Genomic DNA, 13,670 nt, shown 5'->3' on the forward strand with positions numbered 1-13,670 from the left:
TGATCAAAACAAAACACATTCAAATTAAGTTGAAAATTAATGAAAAAATGGATTTTAACCCATTTTATATTTTCCAATGGTTATTTTTATAATTTTCTAAAAAAGATTGGAAAATATAAAAGTGAGTATTAATGGCCAAAACAAATTTTAATCTTTACCATAATGTAAAGAATATTTAAAAATGCATTACAAATCAAATTTCTTATTTTTTAGAATATATATATATTATTTTTTTTATTTTTTTTATTTTTTTAAATACCAGTTGATCACCCTAACCGTCCAAAATCAGAACCGGCCACTGGCCTATTCCAATCTAACCGGATGGTTAACGGTTAGATCAGGCGATTTTGCAAACAATGGTCAAAACAAATAAAGCCTCACCTCATAAATAAAAAATTACAATTCAAGAATTATAAAATCTTTATATCGATCATCTTGGCTTAAACATTATGGCTGTAAAAACATAAAAAAAAAGGAATTTCAAGCTCAAAAAATAATGTACATTACAATAGATTATCTAGATCGTCCATTTTGCTTTGAAAATAAGTGTTCATAAATTCGCAATATTTTCAATTTTCTTAGCTTCGAATTTCACTGTCCATTTTGCTTTGAAAATAAGTGTTCATAGGCTTTGAAAAAGAGTGTTCATAGATTCGCAAAATCTGCACAATTTTTTTATTTTGAAAAAGAATTTTTTTATTTGAAAAAGAATTTCATTTATTTGAAAAAGAATTTCATTGTCATTTCCTTAATTAAAATGATGGAATTTGAATTTCATTGTCGGTTTCCTTAATTAAAATGATGGAATTTGAATTTCATTGTCGGTTTCCTTAATTAAAATGATGGAATGGCGACACATGGAACAATTTTCCTTAATTAAAATAAAAACCACAGCCTAAGGATAAAAGTGACAAAATACAAAAAACAAAAAATAAAAAATGAGAAAAAAATAAGAGAAAAATTGAATCATCACATGAACTAAAAAACACGAGTTTTCAAAGTAATTTTCCTCTCCTAAACTTCATTTACGATCAAAAGTAAGATTACAATACTCGTGTAAGAACACTAAAACAAATCCAAATCTCAAAGGCTTTTATTTAACCAGCAAAATTGAAAACCAAAAACATTTGATTTAGCCAATGGCGGGGGCCGCGCGAACGCGTAACCCCCTCGCCCAAATTGTGACGCACATCCTCCCGGTTGGGGAGATGCTAGGGCGGCCCACTCCCGAAGTGCAATGAGGGCATCAACCCTAGGCCATAGACCTTCTTGATTGCCAATTGGCCCCGTCCAGGCAAGTATGCTTTACCACGCACCCCACACTTAGTTTTATAACAAACCTCCTCACATTATCTGTCTCTCGCTTTCGATGTGGGATTAAACGCTCCCAGTATACAAAGCATCAATGTCCCCACTCTCTTTTTAAACCCCACCCAAAAGCACATAAAAACTCTCTCCTCCATTTCTCTCTCTGACATAGTAGGGTTTACAATAGCGACATGATTCCCATTGATGTGAAGCTTATTATACAGTTCACATAACCAGGTCTTGGTGAGTCGAAACATGTGTCTCCTCCTGTATTAGGCGTCTAGAGATGGTCCTAAAAAAATTTATGTTTCCACTATATTCAAAATTGGTGGAAAAATATATTCAATAACCTATTATTCTAATTTTTGAAAATTAAAAATTTCAAATTTATAATTATAGTTGAGATTAAAAAATCCAAAAATTTTGGATCCAAAATCTATCTCAAAGATGATTTTTAGGGGTAGTACATCTGTGCAGACTCACCAATTGCTGAATTTTCTTTTGAGAAATTGCCGGATTGAATGAGAATCGTCTTATTCAATAACTGACTCGCCCGATTCCACAACAAAATCTCGTGTCGACCCAAATGTGATAGAATCACCCAGTTTACTGTTGAGAACTAACCGATTCTTGTCCAGATATCAAGAACAACCTTATTCTAAAAAATTTGGACGAGTGTCCAAAATTTATTGTCCAAAGTTCACACCCCTTTCTAATTAGAAAAAGTGCAATCCACTATTCTATGTTGGACACGGTTTCTATGAGTCCACATACTCACATGAAGAAATATGGGCCGCCTTAATAACTTATTTTTTAAATAGTATTGTCACACCCCAAGAATTTACAATACTGATATTCCTGAGATGTGACAGTCAAAAAATATATACATTTCTTGATAGGACAAATTTACAGTGGCAAATTCTTACAAGGTAACAAAAGAAAGTTAAAGCACAACTACAGTATCTTCCAAAGTTGATCCTGACGAGCACTCAAAATGAAACCGCAGTTATCCTGAAAAAATGTTTACCATCATTTGATGAGTTTGGCTACTCAATAAGTGATCATCATAATCCTAAAAATAATCATGATTGAAAGATATCAATATTTTCAAAAAGGAGATCTATTAACATGAATACATTAACAGTGTCACTTTCAAAAATACATAATTAAGTATAATCCAAATAATTGAAATGCATATCACATTTTAACATCAATGCATAATTCAAAAGATTTCAGAAAATACCCTACTGACGTCCCAAGTAGGTCACCTATATACCCCATCAGCGTCTTGATGGATCCACTTAATCCCTATCGACGTCCCAGATAGGTCCACTTAATCCCTGCAGGTCCACTTATACCTCACCAGCGTACAGGATGAGTCTACTTAATCCCTACCGATATCCCGGATAGGTCCACTTATACCTCACCGGCGAACCGGATGAGTCCACTTGCATACTTAAAGTATTTCTAAATCTCTTTAAACATTCGAAAGCAGCAATATCATGTACTCAACATATTACTGAAATCATTAATATGAATTTCACTGAAACCATTAATAACAGTCACTTTCAATAACATTTCAAAAATAACCAATCAAATATTTTGGGCTCAAATTTAGAAAGGTAGCAGTTCGTAAAGACATTCTAGCATAATTGCCAATTTAGTATGTCTAGAAAAACTCTTATAGAAATTCAAGAATACGGAATTATCACAATTTATAGGATATCAATTCACAAATAAACATTTCACAACAATGTTATAATCAATTGCAAAAATATCAATTTCTAAATAATAAGGCAGTCATTTGCACATGAATTTTACAATGTCTAAATATTCAAAAACAGTAGAAAGAAATATCACAATTTTACTAAAAGCAAAAATATCATATTTATTTCTAATAATTTTACAGTATCTAAAATTTTCTAACAATAGACAAGAAAAATAAATAAATTTATTTTTAATAATTTACAGCATTCAAAATTTCTAACATAGATAAAATATCACAAATTTTATTAAAAAAGTTATGTTTCAAAATAATGAGGTCGCGTGCGCATAAAATTTATCGCGCCTAAAATTCATGATAATAAGCATAAATAATTGTTTCATTTCATATTTTTTAAAAAATGGATTATTTTTCAAGATAATAATGTCACTGCCTTAAAATATTTTGAGAGGGAGCTTCCGATAAAAATTCGGTTAGAGAGAGAGACCTCAAAATTTTCTAGGGTGGGAGTCCTCGCCTCTCATATTTAAACTCTTATGACACTTTATAATAATATTTTATTAAGTTACACCTCACACACGAGGTGTAACGTTTATATTAAACGTAAAAGCTTTAACTCCAACGCAACCAAGGGACGCGTTAAAGGGAAGGTAAAAGGTTAACAAAAGTGGTGATGGTCCCTAAGGACCGTCATACTTATATGGACCATCACTTATAAAAGTTTCTTTTCTCTCTTTTTTTTTTTTTTTTTGAAATTTTAGGATTATCACATTCTTCCTCCCTTAAAGAAATTTAGTCATCTAAATTTGTGTACCTGATTACTAAAAAAGATAGGGATATTTTTCTCTGATATCGTCTTCTCGTTCTTAAGTCGACTCCTCTCTTGAATGGTACTGCCATAATATACAGACCATAGGAATCTCCTTCTTGCGCAATACTTGCACCCTTCTATCCAGTATCAAAATTGGCTGCTCTATGAAGGATAGGTCCTTCCTGATCGGTAAAGGTTCATACTTCAAGGTATGGGATGGGTCGGGCTGATATTTTCGTAGTGATAATACATGGAAGACATGATGGACGTTTACCAATTCGGGTGGTAAGGTAAGTCTATAAGCGATACCTCCGATTCTTTCCAGGATCTCAAATGGTCCGATGTAACGTGGGCTCAGCTTTCCTTTCTTGCAGAATCTCATAATGCATTTTATTGGTGAGATCTTTAAAAAAACTCGATCACCTTCCTCAAATTCAATATCTCTCATTCGGTTATCGGTATAACTCTTTTGCCGACTCTGAGCTGTCTTGAGCCTTTCACGAATTAATCCTATCTTATCTGTGGTTATCTAGACAATTTCTTGTCCCAAAAGCTTTCTTTCACCCACCTCGTCCCAACAGATGGATGACCTGCATTTCCTTCCATACAGGGCTTCATATGGTGCCATCTGAATACTGGCTTGGAAGTTATTATTATAAGCAAACTCAATCAGGGGTAAATGGTCATCCCAGCTTCCTGTAAAGTCAATGACACAGGCCCTCAACATATCTTCCAAGGTTTGAATGGTCCTCTGTAACAATCCTAAAATTTCAAAAAAAAAAAAAAAAAAAAGGGAGAAAATATGCTTTTAAATAGGTGATGTTCTGTTTGAATATGATGGTCCTTGAGAACCATCACTATTTTCAAAAGATTTGCCTTTGCCTTTACTTTTTCCTTTTGCCTGTTTTTGCCTCCTGCTGCTTGCAGCTGGCAACGTCCTTTAGCGGACGTGGTTTTCGTACGATAAAAGTCTGCTTTTAACGCGACACCTCAGGTATGAGGTAGAGCGTAATAAAACAATATAATAATACGTTATAAGAATTTAAATAGGGGATGTGAGCACTCTCACCCTAAAACAAAATTTTGAGATCTCTCTCTCTAGTCGAAACACAGTGAACTCCCCTCTCGAACCGAATTTTTTATCGGAAGCATCCTCTCAAATAATTGTGGGTAAGTGACATCGTCTTTCTGAAAAATAGTCTATTTTTAATAAATAGTGATATTTCCGTCTAGGATCTTTATTTTATCAGTTTTGTATGTAAGTGACATCGTCTTTCTGAAAAATAGTCTATTTTTAATAAATAGTGATATTTCCGTCTAGGATCTTTATTTTATCAGTTTTGTGTGTAAGTGACATCGTCTTTCTGAAAAATAGTCTATTTTTAATAAATAGTGATATTTCCGTCTAGGATCTTTATTTTATCAGTTTTTTGTGTAAGTGACATCGTCTTTCTGAAAAATAGTCTATTTTTAATAAATATTGATATTTCCGTCTAGGATCTTTATTTTATCAGTTTTATGTGTAAGTGACCTCATTGTCTCGAAAAATAATCCATTCTTTTTAAAAATAAAATGAAATAATTATTTCTGCTTATTATCATGAATTTTAGGCGCGATAAATTTTATGCGCACGTGACCTCATTATCTTGAAAAATAATCTTTTTAATAAAAATTGTGATATTTTATCTATGTTAGAAATTTTGAATGCTGTAAATTAGAAAAATAAATTTATTTATTTTTCTTGTCTATTGTTAGAAATAAATGTGATATTTCTGCTTTTAGTAAAATTGTGATATTTCTTTCTACTGTTTTGAATAATTAGACATTGTAAAATTCATGTGCAAATGACTGCCTTATTATTTGAAAATTGACATTTTTGCAATTGATTATAGTATTGTTGTGAAATGTTTATTTGTGAATTGATATTCCATAAATTGTGATAATTCCGTATTCTTGAATTTTTATAAGAGTTTTTCTATACATATTAAATTGGCAATTATGCTAGAATGCCTTTACAAACTGCTACCTTTTTAAATTTGAGCCCAAAATATTTGATTGGTTATTTTTGAAATGTTATAGAGAGTGACTGTTATTAATGGTTTAAGTGAAATACATATTAATGGTTTCAGTGATATGTTGAGTACATGATATTGCTGCTTTCGAATGTTTAAAGAGATTTAGAAATAATTTAAGTATGCAAGTGGACTCATCCGGTTCGTCGGTGAGGTATAAGTGGACCTATCTGGGACGCCGGTAGGGTTTAAGTGGACTCATCCGGTACGCCGGTGAGGTATAAGTGGACCTGCAGGGATTAAGTGGACCTATCTGGGACGCCGATAGGGATTAAGTGGACCCATCAGGACGCTGATGGGGTATATAGGTGACCTACTTGGGACGCCAGTAGGGTATTTTGTGAAATCCTTTGAATTATGTACTACCGTTAAAAGTGTTATAAGCATTTCAATTATTCGAATTGTACTTAATTATGCGTTTATTGAAAAGTGAACCTGTTAATGTATTTCTGTTAATAGATCTCATTTTGAAAAATATTGATATCTTTCAATCATGATTATTTTTAGGATTATGATGATCACTTACTGAGTAGCCAAACTCATCAAACTATGGTAAACATTTTTTCAGGATAACTGCGGTTTCATTTGAGTGCTTGTCAGGATCAACTTTGGGAAGATATTGAAGTTGTGCTTAAACTTTCTTTTGTTACTTTTTAAAAATTCGCCATTGTAAATTTGTCCTAAAAAGAGATGTATATATATGTTTTGACTGCCACATCTCAGGAATATCAGTATTGTAAATTCTTGGGGTGTGACAAATATTGTAAATTCTTGGGGTGTGACATCCTCTCTGATTGTCCATCAGTTTGGGGGTGAAAGGCAGTGCTAAAGGTAAGTCTCATCCCCATGGCTGACTGTAGCCTAGCCCAAAATTTAGAAGTAAACCGAGTATCCTTGTCCGATACAATACTGACCGGAAATCCATGCAACCGCACTATTTCCTTAATGTACAACTGGACCAGTCGATCCAAAGTGTACGTCGTGCGAATCGGCAGAAAATGAGCAGCTTTGGTCAGCCGGTCCACAATGACCCAAATGCTATCATGTCCCGAATTTGTTCTAGGCAAGCCAAAGACAAAATCCATAGAGATATGCTCCCACTTTTATTCTGGCAAGGGTAAAGGTTGCAACAACTCATCGGGCCTTTGATGTTCAGCTTTTACTCGCTGACATGTTAAGCACTTAGAAACAAATAGTGCTACATCTTTTTTCATATTATTCCACCAAAAGGTTTTCTTCAGGTCCTGATACATTTTAATACTTCCGGGATGTATCGTATAACGAGAGTGATGCGCTTCTTCCAAAATAGCTTTCTTCACACTCTCATCATTCGGGACACAAACCCAAACTTTGAATCTTAGCAAATCCTCACTATATATAGAAAATTAATATCTTTTTCCTTGCTTCACTTTTTTTATAATTGTTATAAGCTGAGGGTCTTTCTTTTGTGCCGAACGGATCTGTTGGATTAATTGAGGTTCTGCCTTAATGTTGGCAATCATACTTACCACACCATTAATGGACGGAATCGGATGTCAATCCACTATTTTATCTAACAATCTCATTTCTTGAATCATTAGATGAGCTAAGACTCCTGTAGATTTTTTACTTAGGGCGTCGGCCACAACATTCGCTTTTCCTGAATGATAATGAGTTGTACAATCATAATCTTTTAAGAAATCCATCCATCTTATCTACCTCATATTTAAATCCTTCTGAGAGAAGAGGTATTTCAAGCTCTTATGATCCGTGTATATTTCGAATTGCTCACCATATAGATAATGCCTCTATATTTTTAAAGCGAATACTATTACGGCCAGTTCCAAGTCATGAATTGGATATTTTTTCTCATATTCTTTCAACTGTCTGGATGCATATGCCACTACTTTCTCATATTGCATTAATACACAGCCCAAGCCTTTATGTGAAGCATCACTATAAATCTCAAATCCCCCACTCCCCTCAGGAATAGTTAAAATAGGTGATGAAGTTAATCGAACTTTTAGTACTTGAAAACTCTCCTCACATTCACTTGTCCACTCAAATTTGACATTTTTCTGTGTTAATCGAGTCAATAGGGTTGCAATTCGAGAAAATCCTTCTACAAAATTTTCTGTAATGTCTTGCCAATCCCAAAAAGCTTCGAACTTCAGTCACATTACTTGGTTGTTTCCAATTAACAACGGTTTCAACCTTTGAAGGATCAACTGATAGACCTTCCTTTGATATGACATGTCCTAAAAATGTCACTTGTTCAAGCCAAAATTCACATTTACTAAGTTTGACATGCAATTTCTTTTCTCTTAATATTTGCAATATCATTCTCTTAATATTTGCAATACCATTCTTACATGCTGCTCATGTTCTTTCTGATTCTTGGAATAAATTAAAATATCATCGATGAATACCATAGTAAATTTATCCAAAAAGGGCTTAAAGGTCCGATTGATCAAAACCATAAATGCAGCCGGTGCCTTGGTTAATCCAAAAGGCATGGCTAAAAATTCATAATGGCCATACCTTGTTCTGAAAGCTGTCTTGGGAACATCTTCACTTTTAATCTTAAGCTGATGGTATCCAAATCTAAGATCAATTTTTGAAAATACTTGTGATCCTTGTAATTGATCAAATAAATCATCAATTCTAGGTAATGGATACTTATTTCTCACTGTCACTTGGTTCAACTGCCTATAATCGATACATAATCTCATGGTCCCATCTTTCTTTTTAACAAACAATACCAGAGCACCCCAAGGTGACACACTGAGCCTGATAAAACCTTTATCTAATAATTCTTCCAATTGTTATTTAAGTTCATTAAGTTCTGTAAGTGCCGTTCTGTAAGGCACCTTAGAAATTGGGGCCACCCTTGGCAATAATTCAATAGCGAATTCAATTTCCCTGTTAGGCTGTAATCTTGGCAATTCTTCAGGGAAAACGTCGGGAAATTCTCGAATAACCGGAGTGACATCCAAATTTATCTCTTCCTTCCTCTCTTCTTTGATATAGGCAAGAAAGCCTTGACACCCTTTTTGAAAGAGACGATTAGCTCGAATAGAGGAGATTAAATATGATGGGGAGTCTTTTTTGATACTATTGAAGTAAAATATTGGATGTCGGAATACTAAAGGTAACCATTTTTTTTATAACAATTAATACTTGCATGGTATGTAGAAATCCAATCCATGCTTAAGATTACATCAAAATCTTGAATTTTTAGGAGTATTAAATCAACCATCAATTCCTTTTCTTCTATCTTTATTACACATGATTTGTACACTATATTGATCTTAATTGAATTTCCCATCGGTGTGGCTACCTCTATAATGTATTCTAATTGTTCTGGTTCTACCTTTAAGTGACATGTAAAATGTGGTGACACAAATGAATGAGTAGATCCAGGATCAATCAAAACATGAGCTACTTTTTGAAAGATAATAAGAGTACCTTAGATCACTAATTTTGAGGCCTGAGCGTCTTGCTCGGTGATCGTAAATACTCTTCCCTTCATCTGAGGCTTTTGAGTTATCTCTCCTTACTTTGGAAGCTGTTGTATCTGTAAGCTAAGACATTGTCTAATCTGGTGTCCCAATTTTTCATATTTAAAACAGGCTCCGGTATTCCAATAACAAGGGCTGGATCCATGGTTTTTTCCAAATTTTTTACATGGTTCTATTGGGCTCTGAAGTGGTAAGGGCCTTGGCTTCTTGTTTGCCCTTTCGAATTGTAGTGGATTAGATGGTGTGGGTCTAACATGGCTTTTCTGATTTTTCGTCTTTTGGTAATCTTCAAAATCTTTTTCGACAATTTGGGCTCAATGCACTATTTCAGCATAAGTTCTCAATTTTAAGACTAATATTCTGCTTCTAATAGCTGGTCTGAGACTCCTTTCAAATTTCTTCACCTTTCTTGCCTCATTGTTAATCATATGTGGTGCAAACCTGGACAATTCAGTAAACTTGGCCTCGTACTGTGCTACTGTCCGGTTTCCTCGGATTAATTCCAGAAATTCCATTTCTTTTTGGTCTCGAATAAAATCTGGGAAATACTTTTCATTAAACGCCTCTAGAAATACTTCCCAAGTCAAGGGTTTATTTTCTTTAACCAATACTCCTTTTGCCATTCGCCGCCAATGTTGTGCTTCTCCTTCAAACATAAAAACTGTCAAGGCCACCTTCCTATCATCAAGACATTCCATTACCTCGAATATTTTCTCCAATTGCATAATCCATCCCTCGGCTTCCAGTGGGTTTACAACACCCTTAAAAGAAGGTGAGTTCAATTTCTTAAATTGTTCAATATCACTCCCACCATTTCCCGTAACTAGCTGCCTGGGTGGATTGTTGTTTTCCATCTGATGTTGCATTAGAGCAACCATACTTTCCAAAGCTTTGTGAATTCCTTCCATAATAGCTTCAGCTATTCTGGATATTGACTTCGTCCCAGTTTGTACGCGCAATAAGTGCGATTTTAGGTATATTCTCTTCTTTTTTAAAATTTTTTTTTCCTAAGAATCTTAAACCTATTGCTCTGATACCATAATTGTCACACCCCAAGAATTTACAATACTGATATTCTTGAGATGTGACAGTCAAAACATATATACATTTCTTGATAGGACAAATTTATAGGGGCGAATTCTTACAAGGTAACAAAAGAAAGTTAAAGCACAACTACAATATCTTCCAAAGTTGATCCTGACAAGCACTCAAAATGAAACCGCAGTTATCCTGGAAAAATGTTTACCATAATTTGATGAGTTTGGCTACTCAGTAAGTGATATCACAATCTTAAAAATAATCATGATTGAAAGATATCAATATTTTCAAAAAAGAGATCTATTAACAGGAATGCATTAATAGTTTCACTTTAAAAAATGCATAATTAAGTATAATCCGAATAATTGAAATACATATCACATTTTAATATCAATGCATAATTCAAAAGATTTCACAAAATACCCTACTGGCGTCCCAAATAGGTCACCTATATACCCTATCAGCGTCTTGATGGGTCCACTTAATCGCTATCGGCGTCCTAGATAGGTCCACTTAATCCCTGCAGGTCCACTTAATCTCTGCAGGTCCACTTATACCTCATCGGCGTACCGGATGAGTCCACTTAATCCCTACCGGCATCCCGGATAGATCCACTTATACCTCACCGGCGAACCAGATGAGTCCACTTGCATACTTAAAGTATTTCTAAATCTCTTTAAACATTCGAAAGCAGCAATATCATGTACTCAACATATCACTGAAATCATTAATATGAATTTCACTGAAACCATTAATAACAGTCACTTTCAATAACATTTCAAAAATAACCAATCAAATATTTTGGGCTCAAATTTAGAAAGGTAGCAGTTCGTAAAGACATTCTAGCATAATTGCCAATTTAATATGTATAGAAAAACTCTTATAGAAATTCAAGAATACGGAATTATCACAATTTATAAGATATCAATTCACAAATAAGCATTTCACTACAATGTTATAATTAATTGCAAAAATGTCAATTTTTAATTAATAAGGCAGTCACTTGCACATGAATTTTACAATGTCTAAATATTCAAAGACAGTAGAAAGAAATATCACAATTTCATTAAAAGCATAAATATCACATTTATTTCTAATAATTTTATAGTATCTAAAATTTTCTAACAATAAACAAGAAAAATAAATAAATTTATTTCTAATAATTTACAACATTCAAAATTTCTAACATAGATAAAATATCACAATTTTTATTAAAAAGGTTATGTTTCAAAATAATGAGGTCGCGTGCGCATAAAATTTATCGCGCCTAAAATTTATGATAATAAGCAGAAATAATTATTTCATTTCATTTTTTTTTAAAAAATGGATTATTTTTCAAGGTAATAATGTCACTTACCTAAAATATTTTGAGAAGGAGCTTCTGATAAAAATTCCGCTAAAGATAGAGACCTCAAAATTTTCTAAGATAGGAGTCTTCACCTTTCGTATTTAAACTCTTACGACACCTTATAACAATATTTTATTAAGTTACACCTTATACTCCTTATAACAATATTTTATTAAGTTACACCTTACACACAAGGTGTAACGTTTATATTAAACGTAAAAGCTTTAAGTCCCACGCAACCAAGGGACGTGTTAAGGGGAAGGTAAAAGGTTAACAAAAGTGGTGATGGTCCCTAAGGACTATCATACTTATATGGACCATCATTTATAAAAGTTTATTTTCTCTCTTTTTTTTTTTTTTTTTTGAAATTTTAGGATTATTACAAGTATTTAATCCTAATTTTTAAGAAATATATAATCTTTAACTTGTAGATTATTAATCTATAAAAATAAATAAATTTTTAAAATAGAAATGATAGTTTTTCAAAAAAGTATTTAAATAGTTGATTTTACTTTTTCTTTAGAGGACTATTATTTACTATGTAGATATACACTTTATTTGGAGGGCGGTGTAGATCTCCAAGCCCACATGGTAATTGGTGCGGGCTTGGACACACCAAACAATTCCCCTTCGATGTTTGTGGTGAGGCTACAAACAAGGGTGGGAAACTGTGTAAACACTACTCTTTTTTATATTTTTGCAAGTGACAACAAACATGGATGGAAAACTATTCTTTGCGTCTCCCCTGCAAGGAAATTCCCCCCCTTTCATTGGATCAAGAATTTTAATTTTATAATTTTTTAATGGGATCGTATAGAATGAGACTATTTACCTATTATACAAGGAAAGCATAGTTGCTTATAACCATCAGATGTGAATTTGATAGTTTGAGTGTGTCACAAAGTTCGAGAATTTTTTTTTTAACTTTGTGCTTGGTCAATGGAATAAATGCAATTACCTAATTTCACATCCAAACGTCAAGATTAGTTGTAACCACATTATTCAAAAGATAAATGTTCTCATTGTATACTTTTTTTTTTTTTGTTTTCTTTTTTCTTTTTAATTTATGAATAGAAAAAGTTACATATCTATCCGTTATACTTTGCATTATTAGTAGATATACCAAATAATTTATGTTATTATATTTCTGTCCGTTTTTTATTTTTTATAACGTAATTTTTTTAAAAAGATGACTTTATCCTTTTTTGGGTGTTGAACAACCAAATTGAAGGGTTTTTTGGATGTTTAATATCCGAATTCAATGTATTTTTTGTTACAATATCAGTCACATTTCATAAAGCTTGCATTGTCAACATTCGAAAATGTAAAAAACGTGACACTTTCAGATGTCCAACATCCGAAAATGGTTTTGGATGTTTAACATTCGAAACCATTTGCGGATATTCAATATTCGAAAATATGACTGCGAAATTCTAGAGACCTTTCGGATGTTGAACATCCAAAAAACCTTTCAATTCGGCTGTTTAATACCCAAAAAAGGATAAAGTAGTCTTTTTTTAAATTTACATTATAAAAGGTACAAAACGGATGGGAGTCGTCTTTTTTTAAAATTTGCATTATGAAATGTAAAAAATGGACATACATTTAATAACGGAAACTACTCAGTACATCCGTAATAACGTAAAATATAACGGATATATATGTAATTTTTCCAAAAGTTTATATAAAGTTGTAACCTTTAAATGTAGAACCACACATGCACTTTAAAAATATATCAAAAAATGTCGTTTTAATGTTGAAAAAACCTCTAATTGATAATCTTGACATCGAGATGCATGAATAAGAAAAAAAAAAAAAAACAAATTTTGAATCACATAAATGCATATTGCAATATATTATCTAGATGTAT

General features: G+C 32.8%; 1 non-coding gene across 1 annotated transcript; it reads right to left on the reverse strand.

Moving 5' to 3' along the window:
- Positions 1 to 1,142: 1,142 nt before the first annotated feature.
- LOC148779549 (U1 spliceosomal RNA) lies at positions 1,143 to 1,302 on the reverse strand. Its single transcript, XR_016046618.1, has one exon. It is a non-coding gene; the product is annotated as a U1 spliceosomal RNA (small nuclear RNA).
- Between the last annotated feature and the right edge of the window lie 12,368 nt (positions 1,303 to 13,670).

Source organism: Amborella trichopoda, chromosome 12 (genome assembly GCF_054954075.1).
Source record: "Amborella trichopoda isolate Santa Cruz 75 chromosome 12, AtrichopodaSantaCruz75HAP2 v2.0, whole genome shotgun sequence".
In the NCBI taxonomy this organism is placed as follows: Eukaryota; Viridiplantae; Streptophyta; class Magnoliopsida; order Amborellales; family Amborellaceae; genus Amborella; species Amborella trichopoda.